Raw genomic sequence first — 15,696 nt, 5'->3', positions numbered from 1 at the left:
CAGGAATTTCAATATTCATAAAACATTTTGAAAGGTCCCGGTTTCATCCCACAAGACACACCGGAGGCAGGATCTCAGCAATTCCATAGGAAGGAAACATTCACCTGTCCAGAAGATATGAGGTGCTCTTAAGCATTTCTACAAACTACTGTAGGCTATAGTACAGACTATTAGCATATGTTCTTTGTGCAAAATAATACTCCAAGAAATGTTGAGTCAGTCCCTCAGGTGGTTTTTACCTTGTTTCTACTCAAGAATACTCAAGCCCCATACTTCTCATTGTGAGCATAAAGTTTTTAGAGATTTTGAAAAAATATTCTGCATGCCCATAACTTCTTTATGAACTGAACGTTTCTCAGCTGATTTATAAACCAATGCCCAATTAATACCTTTTCATTGCCACTCTATTCCATACTAATTTAAAAACCAAACTTTGCCACAAGCATGTTCAGATGAGCTAGTTAGTATCTGCTACCAACTGCCATAATTAGCTGAACAGCCATTTCTACTCCTTTCAGTTATTATGTTTGGGAGGTCTACTGAAAACTGAATAGGATTAATTGACAGATGTGTAACTACTTCAGCAGTGCAGTCCATATCAATACCCCAAATCCAAGCTGAAAATCCTCCATGCTGTCCTTCTTGAAGCCAACGCCTTGCTGACTGCCAATGGAAATTTCACCACCTATTTCAGTGGGGGCCAAGATAACTTCTGTAGTTGCCTTATCTCAATAAATTCAAGCTCCCACACCAGATCTTTTAATTCCATGCTTGGATCAAGTTCACAGTAAAACTACTGCAAGATCCACCTGAGACAAGGCATTAAGATCAGACTTTACAAAAATAATCAGTCTCTTGCAATGAAGTTAAATCCTCCTCTCCAGAGCTTCCCTCTCCATTTCACCATTGAGAAGGTATTTCTCAATACCTTCAATGAGAAAAAGGTTACTGTGTTAGGTTTTTACAGTGACTATACCTGCTTTCTATTTCTTTTGGTAAGGATTCCCTTAGCCCTAGAACATTTTTAAACTAGTGCAAGAAAAGAAAGGAATAATTTAAAGAAAAACTTGATAGTCTCTCTGTGCTAGTTAATGATGGTAATCATTATTTTGTCTAAAACCTCAAGAATTCTCAAATAAAGCAAAATATTACAGACAGAGTAGCTGGGGTTTTTTTCAACTATGAAAGCAGGAACAAATTAACACTTGAAAAAAAAAGACACACATATTCATTTAACTATGTGATGATCTGAAAAAAACCTCAGTTCAGATTAGTGCTTACACATTTATGGTGGTGTAACAAGGGCACTCCCAAAACTGCTCCCTCTTTCAAATTACACAGTGGCAGGTCACAATGAATGTTAGAACAGTTTATTATTGTCACTGCTTTTCCTCTACCATAAGAAAGGAAAACACACTTGTTTTTGTAGACAATCCCCATGTCTATATGGCAATAAAAAAACCTTTCAAGTACAGATGCAGCTTATTCCAGCAGAACCACTGTAAGGAATTCTGCCAACTCCCTGAACAGTGACTACATTATCAAAGAGGCTCTCATGCCTGCTCTGTAGCCACTACTTAGACAGCAATGACACACTTTCATGCTGGCTGCTACAACTACCCTAAAAAGCAGCAGCCATTAGATTTACCACAAGCCTAATGCAGCATGAAGAGGCACAATCATTGACCATTAGAGCCTCAGTGTGAAACCCAACTGCAGTTGTGCAGATACAACTTCTCTGGAAACCATGTGAAGTATACCAGCAAAACTCTGGAAAGGCAGCAGGCAGCTCACCCAGGCATCCCAGAGCTCTTCAGCTCTAGCCATGGGCTTTCCTCTGCTGGAAAACTCCATTAATAGAGAAAGGGACCTTGGAGGAAACTGGAAATGCAGCTTATACTAGCACAACTTTGGGGCTTTCCTCTCAGTAGAACTAAAATAAATACATAAACTGTACTGGAAAAGGACATGCGAAGGAGCTGCACATCCATAAAGTGATGTAAATACTTAGCAACAGTACAACCATCTCTGTAGCTGGGCCCACACATTTAGTGAGAGCATTTTCAAGCTCAGGATACAGGTATTGCACACAAAACAAGCACTCCAAGTATGCCCAAAAAAGCACAGACCTGAACACCCAGGTATCACACCAGTGAGTAAGCCAAGGTGTATCAATGGAAGCACAACCAGGCTACTGTATCAACATGGCGAGTGAGCTCTGCATTCCTCCACAAGTGTAAACAAGTGACACCCAATGCAAAGTGCTACTTGCAACAACAGCCACAAACTTTAAAGCTTGGAGAGACAAAAACACGTCTAAAAAGAACAGGTCTGGAATATTGAAGTAGTAGCCAACACAGATCTCAATGCAAGATGAGAATATACTGTGCTTTAATGCAAGCAGGCCGCTGTGCAGATTATATATAGTAATTTGGCAAGTACTAGGCCCCGAGAGAATATAAACCAGTCATTTTTATCCTGTTTCTGCCATTTCTTCACTATTTTCACCAATTAATGAAGAAAATCACACACAGTCTTCCAGACATTCAGACGTAAGAGAGAAATTTTATTACTTAAAAGTATGCTACCATTAAAAAAAAAAGAATTCACCACTTTAATCCCAAGATTCCTGTTAATGAAAATAATCACTTCAAGAAGCAGTGAATTTAATGATGTAAGATTCCTGAAATATGTGAACAAATACTGCATTCTACATTCAAAATCTCTGTAAATAAGTTTCATAACTGGTGTTTTACTCAAAGCTAAAATGCTAACAAGTCCCCAGGAAAGTCTTATAAAAAGACAGTTTATATCCAGACAATTTTTTGTATATTCCAAGCAATAAGTGTATTTCACAGAAATGTTGTTTAAACCCCTTCAGCAGGCAAAAAAAATTTTAAACATTTAAATAATTAAAAATTTATAAGATTATTCCTGAATTTTAAAAAATCTCCCACTTCTATCAGGAATGAGCAATGAGAATGGGGAAGCCATCCTCTGATGTGTCAAAAAACAGAAATCCAAGAACTACACAAGCATTCCACACTCTTTAGCAGGCACAGCATAAGCTGGTTTGGCAGCACACTTTGCTCTTCCCAGGTACAGGTGATGTTGGAATTAAGCTGAAGCCTCATGAGCTCTGAGCAGATCATACAGAAATGTTAAAAGAAAAAAAAAAAGTGGTTTTGGGAAAAAAGGTATTTGCAGTGCTCTTCCTAAAAACAGCACCAAAACAAAACTTCAAAAATATATTAAGGTGGAGCTGTCAAATTAAGTAATTTGGAAAAAGCAGCTTCCCCTTAGACATAAAGGAGCAATAAAAACTTGAAAATATGCTAGTCCCTCCCCCCACCAAAATAGTACTAAGACAGTAACAGCAACAAAAATAAGCAACCGACCCACCAAAAAATTACCTATGCTTTTATTTTCACAAGCACTACTGAAACCCCTTCAGTGAAGAATACCTTGCCCTATGCACTACACCGGATCATCTTTTAAAGGTGGATTTTTTTTTTTTATGTCATGTTTTATTTTTCGGCCATCAGAAAAAATGTTCTTTCAAATATTTTTTTAATTCCTATACGCTGAATGACCAGAAACACGTATTTCGGAGGTAAAGAAAACAAGCTTGTAAGGGCTGTTGGCGGGATTGAAGCTGCGCGCACGGGCCCGTGCGAGCCAAGGCTGTTTAACCTCAAGACGGTGGCCAAGGATTAGGAAAGGAGTGGGGGGGTACGGGAGGGAAGCAAGGCTTTGAGGATTTCGGGGAGATCTCGGCTCCCAAAGCCCAAAGCAGAAATGCTTCCCAGACAAGACACAGAAATATGGCCCGAGCTGGGCGCGACGGCACCGCCCCACACGGCGCGGCGACAGCAGAAAGGACCTTAAAATGGCGCCCGTGGGGGAGGAGAGCGGGTGAAACTGCGCAACAAACGCTGGCAGGGAGCCAGGCAGCGCCATCTTCCCGCTCCCCCGCGCAGCCGGGGCTGCCTGCCCGCCGAGCCCGGGCACGGCCGGGGCCGCCGCCGGAGCCGCTCTCCTCTCTGCCCGGCAGTCCCTCGGCCACCCCGCGCTGCCCAGCCCGGGGAAGGAGAGGAGCGGCGAGCACGGAATGGCGAAAGGCAGAGGCCTCCACATCTCATTCCTCCCCACAGTGATTAACAACAGCTCTGAGGAAATATATGCGTGCCCTCTACACGTCGTTCGATTTTGCCCGGCTTTTAACGTCTCTATACCTGTTTTCTGCCATCATCTGTAACTGAATTTTGTAATAAATACCAAAAAGCAAAATATAATTTACATACTGAATACCGCCCATGACTCAATAAATGTGAACAGTGACCCTTTTAGAAAACCCCCTTCACAACCTACTACTCTCTTAAGCCACAAGTAAAAAAATCTATTTACAAAATATTGCTTCTTTTTACGCAAAATAATCCCAGCAGCACAAAGGATCGGGTTCACATCCACTCTACAGCGAAGCCAAAGGGGTCACTCCAGAAAGAGACGCTTTATTGTGTTTTAAAGAGGCGTTACAATTAAATATTTTCTCTCTCCAAAAGAAAAATAAAAAAATAAATAAATAAAATAAAAGGCACATCGAAAAACTTGATCCCGAAAAGGCGAAAAAAAAAATCGCATTAGCCCAAACCTACCGCCCGAGCATTTCGCGCACCCACAAAAAGCGGCACCGTTTCCATTCCTCGGTTAAAAGCAGGAGGCACGGAGCGATTCGGAGGAAATTGCAAATAAAAAACAAAACAAATCAAATCAAATCTAGTGGCGACACTGAAAACGAGGAAATGAGTGAAAAATAAATCCCCAGCAGGTACAACTCTGAGACACAAGCTCAAAGAAAAGACAAGATTAGGGTGGTGGCGAGTGGAAGGGGGAAAGAAAAAAATCAAGCCATGAGCGAAAAAGGAAAAAAGAAAAGAAAAATCCTTCCCAGCTGCACAGCCAGGAGAGAGACGAAGTGTCTCCATTTTCCCGACGAGGAGGAAGAAAAGACTGTTTCACAGACCACAGAGCTTTAGAGAAAAGCAAAGAAACGAGGGGGGAAAAAAAAGAGGGAGGAGATTTGAAAAGATTATTTTTCTTTCTCCCTCACACACTCTCTCTATCCCCCTCTCTCCCTCTCACTCTCTCACACTCACACATACACACACACACTCTCTCTCCCTCCTCTCCTCTTTCCATCCCTCTCTTGATGGCCATCAAGGGGGCGGAAAAAAAAAAAAGACAACAACAACAACTAATTTTAAACCGGCTCAATCAATGAGTCATTAAAAGAGATTTTTCTTCCCTCCTCTCCTGAATTTGCATGGCATCAGCAAGGAAAAAAAAAAAAAAAAACCCACCCCAAACCTCTCCCCTCGCTGCAGCTATCAGCCTGGACCTGAAACCTTATCTCTCCCTTCAACCCCCCCCCCCCCCCCCCCGCGCCTTTATTTTAAGAAACAACTTTTTTTTTAAGTGCCCTCAGCAGCCACCACCACCATCCTCGCGGAAAAAAAAAATTAATATATATAGTTCATTTCCATGTGAATCCACATCTGCCCAAACAACAGCCACCCACAAAATATCCCTCTTCTTCCTCCTCGTCTCCCCTCTCGCTCGCTCTCTCTCTAGATATATATTTATATACATAGCCCCAGAGCCAATAGCTCTCTGGGCTGAAACCTAATATCCTGGTTTTGGCAACTCCAGGTTGTTAATTTGCTCCTCTTTCTTTTCTGTCTGTCTGGAGATAGATTTCCCCCCTCTCTTTTCCCTCCCCGAAGGAAGGGAGGAAGGAGGTTGTGTGTTTTTTTTTTCCTTGAAATTTTTATCACAAAATTATAATACACTCAAAGGGAAACTCACCGTCATGAAAAAGCAGTGCCTTGTCAACGGGGTTTCTTCGCCATCACATCAGGGGCTGGCAGTGTAGGAGAGAGAGAGGGAGAGCGAGAGAGCGAGGGAGGGAGGGGGGAGAGCGAGCGGGAGAGGGAGCGAGCGAGAGAGGGGGAAAGAGAAAGCGAGCGGGAGGAGAGCGCGGCTCCGCTCGGCTCCGCTCCGCGCCCGCACCGCCGCCGCCACCGGCACCGGCACCGCACCGCCGGGCCCGGCACGGCACGGCCGCGCAGCTCCGCCGGGACACAACGCCGCAGACCGGCGCCCGGGCACACGCACCGCCGCCCTGGCATGATGAGTCCCCAGCCCCGGCGCGATCCTCGCTCCGCGTTTAAAGCCAGGCCCTTTAAAAACTTCGGCTCCTTTTTTTGGGGGGAGGTTGTGTTTTTCAGAAACCCGTAGGTCTGGAGACCTAGCCTAGGATGCTGGCTTTAGGTTAAAAGTTGGGGTTTGTTTGGGGTTACAGGGAAGTAAAACAAAGTTTTTATCCTATTAAAATGAACGTTAATGTTAACAATTTGGCTGATTTCCTTCATATTAAAGCTGTAAATCACTATAAGCTTGGTGGGTGGGAGGGGGTCCCCAGAAAAGTAAATGGAAGTGCAGAGGGCTCCCCAGAAAAATAAATGCAAGGTCACCTTGAAAAATACAAGATTTGATCCCCTGGCAAGCTATACTATTTAAAGTATTTTTAGATATGTTCTTATCAGCCTTGCTGGAAACAAATTACATGGACTTCAACTACTTTAAAAAGTTTTGGGTAACCTAAAAATGTTAATTTGAAGTCAAAGGTTATAGCACTGAGAATTCATTAATGCTATTCTACAGTTTACTTCAGCTAAAAGCATTAATAACTTTGTTCAAACCTTTTTTGTTATAGAAAACTATTCCAATTTCCACCATTCACTTCATTAATTGATTGAAAACAATTTAATTCTAAAAAATTAATTATTTTTGCAGATAATTCAGAGAAACCTGGTTTATTAAAAAAACCATTTTGATTGAAAGCAGATTTTTAGCATGCAGATAGATATATGTATGGTAATGCTTTTAAAACAACAACAAAAATCTCTTTAAGACCCTTTTTCTTCTAGTTATGGTAATTCCCAAGGACTTTACTATTTTATTCCTAAGTAACTTTGTTAAAACTCCTTAGAGACAAGGATTTGAAGACTTTATTTAGTAGCACATCCTTCTTTATTAGCTTCATCCAGCTCAAAAAATCCCTCTCACAGTGCTTTAGGTTTTTTGAGCAACTATATCAAAATGGTCAAGGGCAGTGTACTAAGCGAATCTTCTCAAAGAACTTGGCCAGATTGCTTATCTTAAAAAAAAAAATCTCACCACCTTAGCATTGTTTTTCAATTAGAATCTGGTTATATTATTTTTTTAATTAATCAACCAATTCCAAACTTTTGCCAAAGCCAAGACTCACCTACAAACCTTGTTTACATGCACACCCCCTGTAGAAAAGTGAGGTGAAGTTTCAGATCACTTCCAAAGTGGAAGGGTTGGGCCCAAGCAAACAAACCTTAGCACGAGTGCAGCAGATCCTTTGTGCAGCCCAGACGGAACCTGCACGTGGCTGTGCCTTGGCCATCAGCCAGATTATTAACTGCACTTTTCATGAATGCAGCAAGGACCCCAACAGCCACAGTATGGACACAAACACCTCACGCCAGAGAGCTCTGCAGGAGCTGTAAGCCCATACTCCTGACACCAGCATTAGAAAATTCAAAAGGCCAACATTTCAAGGTTCCTAACTTCAGTAAATGCTTCAAGGCCAAACTCTGCCCTGAATTCAAACCTGCTCAGCTTCACTGGCTTTGGAGAATGTTGCCCAAGTGAGAACTTGTATGGAGGAACACCACCAGCATTCTCATTTGCTTAACAGGAAGGAACTTTGCTTCAGAGGTTACAAGGCCGAGCATCTGATCAGTATGTTGTTATTATTACTACTCTCCCAGTCCTACAGAAACCACAAATAGGAAGCAGGCAATACGATACAAAGAAGGAACCGGAGAAAGGAAGGCAAGTGATTTTGAATGGATTCTGTTACCATAAGAAACACAAGGAATCCTACATAAGTTTTCCATGATGGTACCATAACTTACTTTCCCTAAAGGATGTTTCAAGGGAGCATTGACAATAGCATTACTAAGCAGGTACAGTACAAAAAGGGAAGAACTAACATCATCTATATAATGAAGCACCCTGCAGTAACTAGATTTCTCCATATCTACACACATTTGCTATATTTGTTCACAGGTAGAAATGGTTTCCAAAAAAAAATCAAGGGTTGGATGTAGCTTTATAGGTCATATTGAAGTACGCACTTAATGTTACCTTCAATACTAAGAGGTCTGAATGCAGTCATCAGCTGTAATGTTAGCACTTTCAGGTGTACTACAGAATTTCTCAGACCATGTTTGTAAAGAACTACTGCTTTTTCCTGGCAGGTACTCATGCTGTTTTAAGAGCATCACATGGTGTTTCAGAACTGGGTGTCTCTGCCCCAAGAGGTTGCCCCTCTTCTCACTGCCTTACTGCCTGAATACAAAAGACCCTTGTACGTCAACATTCTTCTACCTCAAGGTCACCTGCTCAGAGCTGTCATCTTCAACCAGAGTCCTATGTACAATGCACAATCAGTTGCTGCCTTTCTTTAGCTTTCACCATCACATTAATACATTTTCTTTCCTGTAGCAGCTTTAGAAGGAGCAAGGGGAAATAAGCACAAGAAAGGAAAGACCAATGTCAAAAGGAAGAAGAGAAATCTTTGGAAGACTGAGAGACGTTGGTGTAAAAACAGCTACTGGGAACGTCATGTGCACTCATCACACAACAAACTACTTGGCTGTATTTTGACACCAGCTGTCAAACTGTGACCATGCTGTTTAACAAATACCACTCTCATAGGTGTGCAAAGACACCAAATGACATTTGGAGTGATCCAATACATTGCCCTGAAATGACAGACTCTGAAGAACTGAAAACTATGCTTAGATATTGAGAGGGAGAAAATAAGAGGGTACAAAACGCCGTCATTCATTCTGTCTCCAGGTTTCTCCTACATCAAGTCATTTGCTGATATTCAGCCATTTTTTCAGGTCTGCATCACATGCACTCCAATTCTTGTTCAATCATAAATTAGTACCCCAAAAGAAGGTAAGGCAGCAATAGATTCATAATGAAGAATGTAAGGACTAAACTAGTGCACTAAAGGAATTAATTCCACAGCCATCCCAAGGTTTTTGCATGAATAGATGGTTTGTAACCTCAACCCACTGCATCCTTTCAGAGATACATTGCATGGAAAGGAATGCCATTTGCTTCACTGCAGCCTTGCTTCTTCAGACTGAATCCTTCAGCTCTATTGATGACACTTCTTCCTCCCATGCCTTCTCTTTCCATTCATTGTGTTTCTTATGTCAGCTCATCACCAGTCACACCTTTTACCTATCTACATATGGCTTAATTAATTATTTAAATTTTAAAAAATAACTAAGCTTGAAGGCACAGAAACAAATAGGTCATCATTAAAGGGCACAGGCAATAGAGAGGTAGAGGTCACTTGAAAAGTAGGACACCCAAATACAGTGGCATGAAAGCAGACAAGGACTTTAACTTGGAATATAAATGTAGCATATAACATGAAAAATTCAGTTCAATATCCACCAAATTCTGAACAATTACCACCACTATTTTGATGACTCACCCATAAAAGTTACCTAAACATTATAATGTTCAGCTTGATACCATGCCTTCCTTACCCAAAACAGTACTTACAAAACCTGGGTCATAATTGCATGATGTAATTTGTAAAGCTGCATGACTCCAGTATCAATCATCACACCAAAGACAGGACTACTTAACCAAAGGTATCTTAAGGGGTGATTGGTAAGGACATAGGCAGTAAGAGGGGGTAATGAAGAGTGAACCTCAGAACAAGAGATTTCCACCAATACAGAAGACAGACAGGTTTCTGTGACTGGAGATTGTGTGAAGGCAAACAGGGCTGGTCTATGATGAATCTAAAAACAGGTTTTGGAGAACTCTGCTTCTCTGAGATGAGCATCTGACATACAGCAGACAATTAAGAAAAGCCAAAGAAAACATGGTGACTGGAGGTTCCATTTAAACAAATGGCAATTCAAAATTATTACTGGAACAGATCAAGAATTACTATATCATTCTCCAGGTTATTTAAATATATAATATATATATTTAACTATAGTCTCATATTCTTCAGCTTAAAGTACCCTAAAAAGAGGAATTAAGTTTGAAAGATTACTAGCTCTCACTTCCAAGTTAGAATAATCTTAAGATATTCAGCCACTGAAATGTATCAGAAAAAAATAAAAATACCCTCACCTCTGGAGACAGAGCTTTATTACAGAAATAATGGAGAAGTAATCTTGCCCAACTAACACTGTCAAAACTGATGGAAGAATTTAAACTAAAAATGATGTCAGAAAATGGGATAACATTCTATCATATTCACAGTTAATTTGGCTAGCACAAATTAATGGAAAAAAATCAGATAAGTAAGGATACAGAAATACAGATGAACATATTAATGAATAGTTGGACACAAGGATTTGGGTGTTGGTGTTTTTGGGTTTTTTTTAAACATAGTACTAATTAAAAACAGCAGCCTGGCAATGAAACTAACAAGAGAAGCATTCCTAATACAACCGAGGTGTTGTAGATGTTGTTTAAAAAAAAATAAAACCAAACAAAAAATGGGAGGAATTTAAGCAAAAAAAGGAGGCCTAAAACATGAAATAAGGTGATAGAGGGATACAGAAACACAGTGGAATAGTAAATTATACCAAAGCCATTTGTGTTCTTGAAAGCAACACAGACCTGCTAAGCTATACTTGTATAAGGACAAGACAAAATGGACAAACAGAAGGGACATTATGAATAAAGCACCACCTGAGTCAGAACTTTTGAGACAGAATAGTTTTACTTGGACATTTCTGAGTTCCTGCTATGAAATGAACTGGGTAAGATTTGGATATGAATGAAGATTGCTGTAAAAGAAGTCTTTTTATTATGACTAGAAAGGGTATCAATATGAATGGAATTTATTCTCAGATTTAGACTGGAGAACAAATGCTAATAATAGGAGGAGGAAGCCCTCATTCAAAATTATAGCTGACAGGCTTTTTCCCAAGATGAATAAATGGCAAAAAGAATACAAGTATAGTTTTATCCACTAGGGAATATACTGCAGGAGAGCTAATAGGAAAACTTGGATATGACTTGGAGTTAATTCTATTAAATCACTCAGAAAGATAAATGGAATATGTTTGCAAGTAAGATTCACCATTCTAAAATAGAAAATATTTTTATATGCTATTGAACCTAGGTGGTCCATTGAACCGGCTAGTCCAATAACCATAGTTTTCTGAAATGCATTTAAAAAATAATTGTAAAAGTATCTGAAATGTAAAGCAAGGCAATGAAAAAACTCTCAGAAACTCCATAACTAATAGAATAATTGCCTCAAAGGGAGAGTCCATAAAGCAGTAACTGTGGCTTACATACAAAGTCTCCAGAATTTACCTACAGTCAATTAGCAAGTTAGGATTCTATATAGCAGCCAGCAGCTAGACCTGGACCAAACCTAAGTCATTTCCTGCTCTTGTGTTTAGCATATTTGGGCCTTGCTTTGTTAATCTGAAAGTACCTTTTGTCATAAAGTGCTATGCTTTGAAGCCAGTCCCTGGTTTTGAAGGATAACTCATTTTTGTAGAAATTAATCTGGTTTTCCACCTTTGGCATTGGAAATACCATGTTCTCAGAAGGGACCAGCTCAGACTAGTTTCAAAACAAGTGCACCTTGACTGGTTGGAATATAATTAGTATCTTAAGCATTCCCAAGGATTACATTCAAAGTTTTGGCATTGCTCACAGCAATTAAGTTGCACCAAGCAAGTCTCATAGCTTTAGCTTTAACACTCAATAAGTGATTTAAAAACACGTGTATTTTACATTGTCCTGGCTTTCCATATGGCCAGATATATATAAAGCACAACATTTTAGTGCAAACAAAAGCTTTAAAAAAAAAATCAGTATGCCAAACGTAACATTCAAAGAATTTCTTTTTTCCAAATGAACCGAGATACAGTAACTCAACATTCACTTTTAATGAAGCCCCATTGCACCGTGACAAACGTGCAGCCTACAGTATCTTAAATGAATCATAATATGGCTTACATCTTTAATGCCTGATCACAGAGCCAGAGGAGTTCAAAGAGCCCTTACTAAAACCATCAGTAGAAACGCTGGTTGCACAAGCCACTGAAGTACCTACTTTGTAGCCAGCAGTAATTACGCTGCTCTGCTAATCTCTGCTGCAGAAACTCAGTCTAACAGACAGAGATCACATCTATCAGATAAGGGCTCCATGCAAGGCACAGAGGCTGCTGCTTTTCTTGAAAACACGCACAGCGTTTTTGTGTGTGCGATGGTGCAACATACATGCATAACATCCTTTGGAATAAAAATTGTCAGTGCTGGGAATACATACTGATGAGAAGGAATAACTCCACTTCCTTCCTTCCTCTGCTTGAGAGACTGCAAATCTACACCTTGAGATCACGCCGCATCTCTGAGGTCCCTGACTTTTACAAGCACAGGAACCTCAGGTGTAAGAATCCATTATTATGAGGCTGAGCACACAGTTGCCTCTGTGGATCTCCCTTTTATTCCCCACTCTTCTTAAAATAATGATGGAACAAGACAGGATCTTGAACCTTCAGCTGAACTACACAATACATCTCACTTAAAAGGCTATGAGATAATGCTGTTGAGCTATAGCAAATCAGTAGGAAATATTTCAGGCAGATAGCATTCATGACTGATAACCATGGGACACAGACTTAAACCTGGAAGCACGCACGGAGCTCATGTTTCCACACTTTCACAGCACTAGATCAAAGTAAACAAGTGCAACCTGCACCTTCACATAAAATAAATGACACTGTAGAGTTCAAACAATGGCACAAGGTCTCACTGAAATGACTGCTACTACCTTCAAACCAGAAAGGAACAAAAGCACAGACAAGAGGGAAAAAATAGGAAAAAATATAACACAGAATTATGTACCTTACTTTTTCTCATATCCTCAAACAGCCAAACTACTTGTTACAGCTTACCCAAGTGACTCCAAGCCTGAGCTAGAAAGCTTACATTTTATTCAGGTGGTTACTGTCTGGCACACACAGCAGCCTCAAAACATAGAAGTTGCTGCCAGCAAAGTCGGGAGGAAAATTGTCAGTCTTTGTGTGACCACCAAAAAAAAATAAAAACGCACATGCCAATATAGATTATACAAAACCTCAAATTGTAAGTGTGGAAAGTAATTTTGGAACATCATGATGAAACAGTTGGAAGAATTTTACAGCTCCCTTTTGAATTTTTCATCATGGTCACACATTTTACCTTCTTGTCTCTGGGTATACTTTTGCTTTTGACCAAAATAACAATTGTGCACATTAGCAAGGTGAGAAGTTTCCAGTCTCTCCCAGACGCTCATATTCACAAGGGTATTTGGTCCTCATGAATTTAAACCTCTAATCACCTATAGAAAAAACAATTCAGAATACCTAGCATTCCAAGTGCCCAGATACAATAAGAAGTAATTAGTAATTATAGTACAGCATAAAATACTTAACATTTATTCTGTGCTGTGCACACTAACATTTGCTTGCAATCCTTCCAAATGAAGTTCTTTTACCCAGTGCCGTTCATCTACGGGCTCACATCTGCATTAACAATACCAAAGCCATACTCCAGAATATTTGTGCATATGAAAAACAGCAAAAACCTTTTTCTGTCAATATCCTCACGTACAGGATAAGCCCTTCCATCACTGTTACCACCTGTATTAGCTAGACTCAAGGAAGCATAAGGCAAACAGAGCCTCCCAGCTAAAATGAAACTTCCACATCTTTCAACAACATGGAAATAAGGAATTTTTTTCTTATGGAAAATTAATTGCACCATATTCCTGCCTAATGGAACATTGCTGGAATAACTACAGGAGTGGATTTACTCTTTATTAGGAAAAAAAAAACCCTAATGATACTACTAAATGTATTATTTAAACACATTGCTAGGAAAAAATACCAAGTGAGAATATTTCAATACCCTTCCTTTTTCATGTCTGAGCACAGTGCCATTCTACAGCATAAGAGGTTTTACTTTTTAAGACTCAATCTAATTCTTCAGAACCAAAATTCTGAACACTGCAGTAGTGCAACAGATGTAATGCTGCATTAAGAGCTGTAATGCATCAAACACCTATCCCACTGCCCATGCAACCTGCTCCAAAGTGCTACTGTTACGTAAGGATCCCTTGCAATCCCTTTAGTTTATATGCTAACACTATTAAGGAAAGAATATTCTCTATTTTAGTATGAGTCTTTTGCAAGGATTAAAGGCACTTCATTGCCTTTCCTCTGTCATCCAAACTGGACTGACATTATTGCATATAAGGTTCAAGTACTCCATACATTCTAACAACATTATATCATATCTAACACAGAAATTAAACCACATTCTCAGGAAACAGAAAACAACAGCTACTTTGAAGCTAAGGGTACTTTTAAATGCTAACCTTAAGGGACATAACAACCTATACTTCCAAACAGGAACATAAGGTAAAAAACTCATGCTATTGCCAAACAGAAGACAGAAAAATCAGATTATCTTCTTTGGGTTTACCACCTTTTTGTTTCAATGGACAGTCTTAGGTCCTGTGTCAATTTGCTACAAGTAATTTCAAAATGACAAGGGGAAGGAGATGGCATTTGTAGAAATAGACAGGAGTTAGATTTGTTTCCATATTACTAAAAGAGTGCTTAGTGTTAACTTTCTTTGCACAAATTAAAATCCAAATAATAGGAAAAAAAAAAATCTCAAATGAATACAGCAAAACAATGGTCTGTCTACTTTGCAGACAGTGTACTTAATTTCTGGTTCCTGCTGCAAATTTACTTTAATACACATCTCCTAATTATAAAAGCCTTCCTTCCCGTGTTTCCATACAGGCCTCTGTGGATTGCTCATACAGCCCTCCCTCAGGGGCACAGTAATCCACTGGCACTGCTCCCACTTTTCCCTCAAGAACCGAACTCTCTTCTGGAACAAAACATTCCAGAAACCAAATAAGCAGCGAGGAAGAAATCGATCCACCTGGCAGCACCTTTGCAGTTACCTGCAAGGCTCAGCAGCCTTTTCCTCGGCCACTTCACTGGGGAGAGGGAGGCAGCAGGGAAGGTTTATTAGAGCACGGAGCCTCCCGACGGCGCCGGCCGTGCGAGGCTGCCGGGGGACCCCACCGGGCATGGGGCCGCGACCGCCCGGCGCCTCCGGAGAGCACGGGGCAGCGCGGGGCGCCTCGGGGCGGCCCCGAGCCCGCCCGGGAGGGCAGGTGGAGCTCTGGGCTGCGGCCCCTCCGCCTCCCGCCCGAGGCCGCACCGAGCCGAGCCGCCCCTTCCCGAGCCCGCCGCTCGCGGGAGCCCCCGCGCCCAGGGCCGGCGGCGACGGGCGCGGCCCGGGAGGGGAGGTGTGGGTGTAAGCACAGCAACGGGGAGAAGCGGGCAGCTCCGCGCGGGCACAGCGGGGGAGCGGGGCGGGGGCTCATTTATATCCCGGGAGCTAATTTGGGAAGCGGGATAACCCGCCCCGCACGGCACCTGCCGCCAGCACTCACCCCATCCCGCGGAGAGGCGGCGGCCCCTTTAAGACCGCGGGGGACCCCTCCCTCCGGCCCTCCCGCCCTCC

The 15,696-nt window shown here is 41.2% G+C and overlaps 1 protein-coding gene across 6 annotated transcripts in view; it reads right to left on the bottom strand.

The window, feature by feature from the left end:
- Positions 1-15,677, bottom strand: part of BICRAL (BICRA like chromatin remodeling complex associated protein) — a 69,245-nt gene extending 53,568 nt beyond the window's left edge. For 2 of the 6 annotated variants that reach the window (XM_071426933.1, XM_071426915.1), the window contains exon 1: positions 4,656-5,859. The gene's annotated coding sequence lies outside the window, so the exon portion shown is untranslated. The other 4 variants (XM_071426943.1, XM_071426954.1, XM_071426924.1 and 1 more) reach the window with 4 other exon arrangements.
- Between the last annotated feature and the right edge of the window lie 19 nt (positions 15,678-15,696).

Source organism: Agelaius tricolor, unplaced genomic scaffold, assembly GCF_023055355.1.
Source record: "Agelaius tricolor isolate 1412-34295 unplaced genomic scaffold, bAgeTri1.0.p SCAF_1, whole genome shotgun sequence".
In the NCBI taxonomy this organism is placed as follows: Eukaryota; Metazoa; Chordata; class Aves; order Passeriformes; family Icteridae; genus Agelaius; species Agelaius tricolor.
This window is presented reverse-complemented; position numbering and strand designations above follow the sequence as displayed.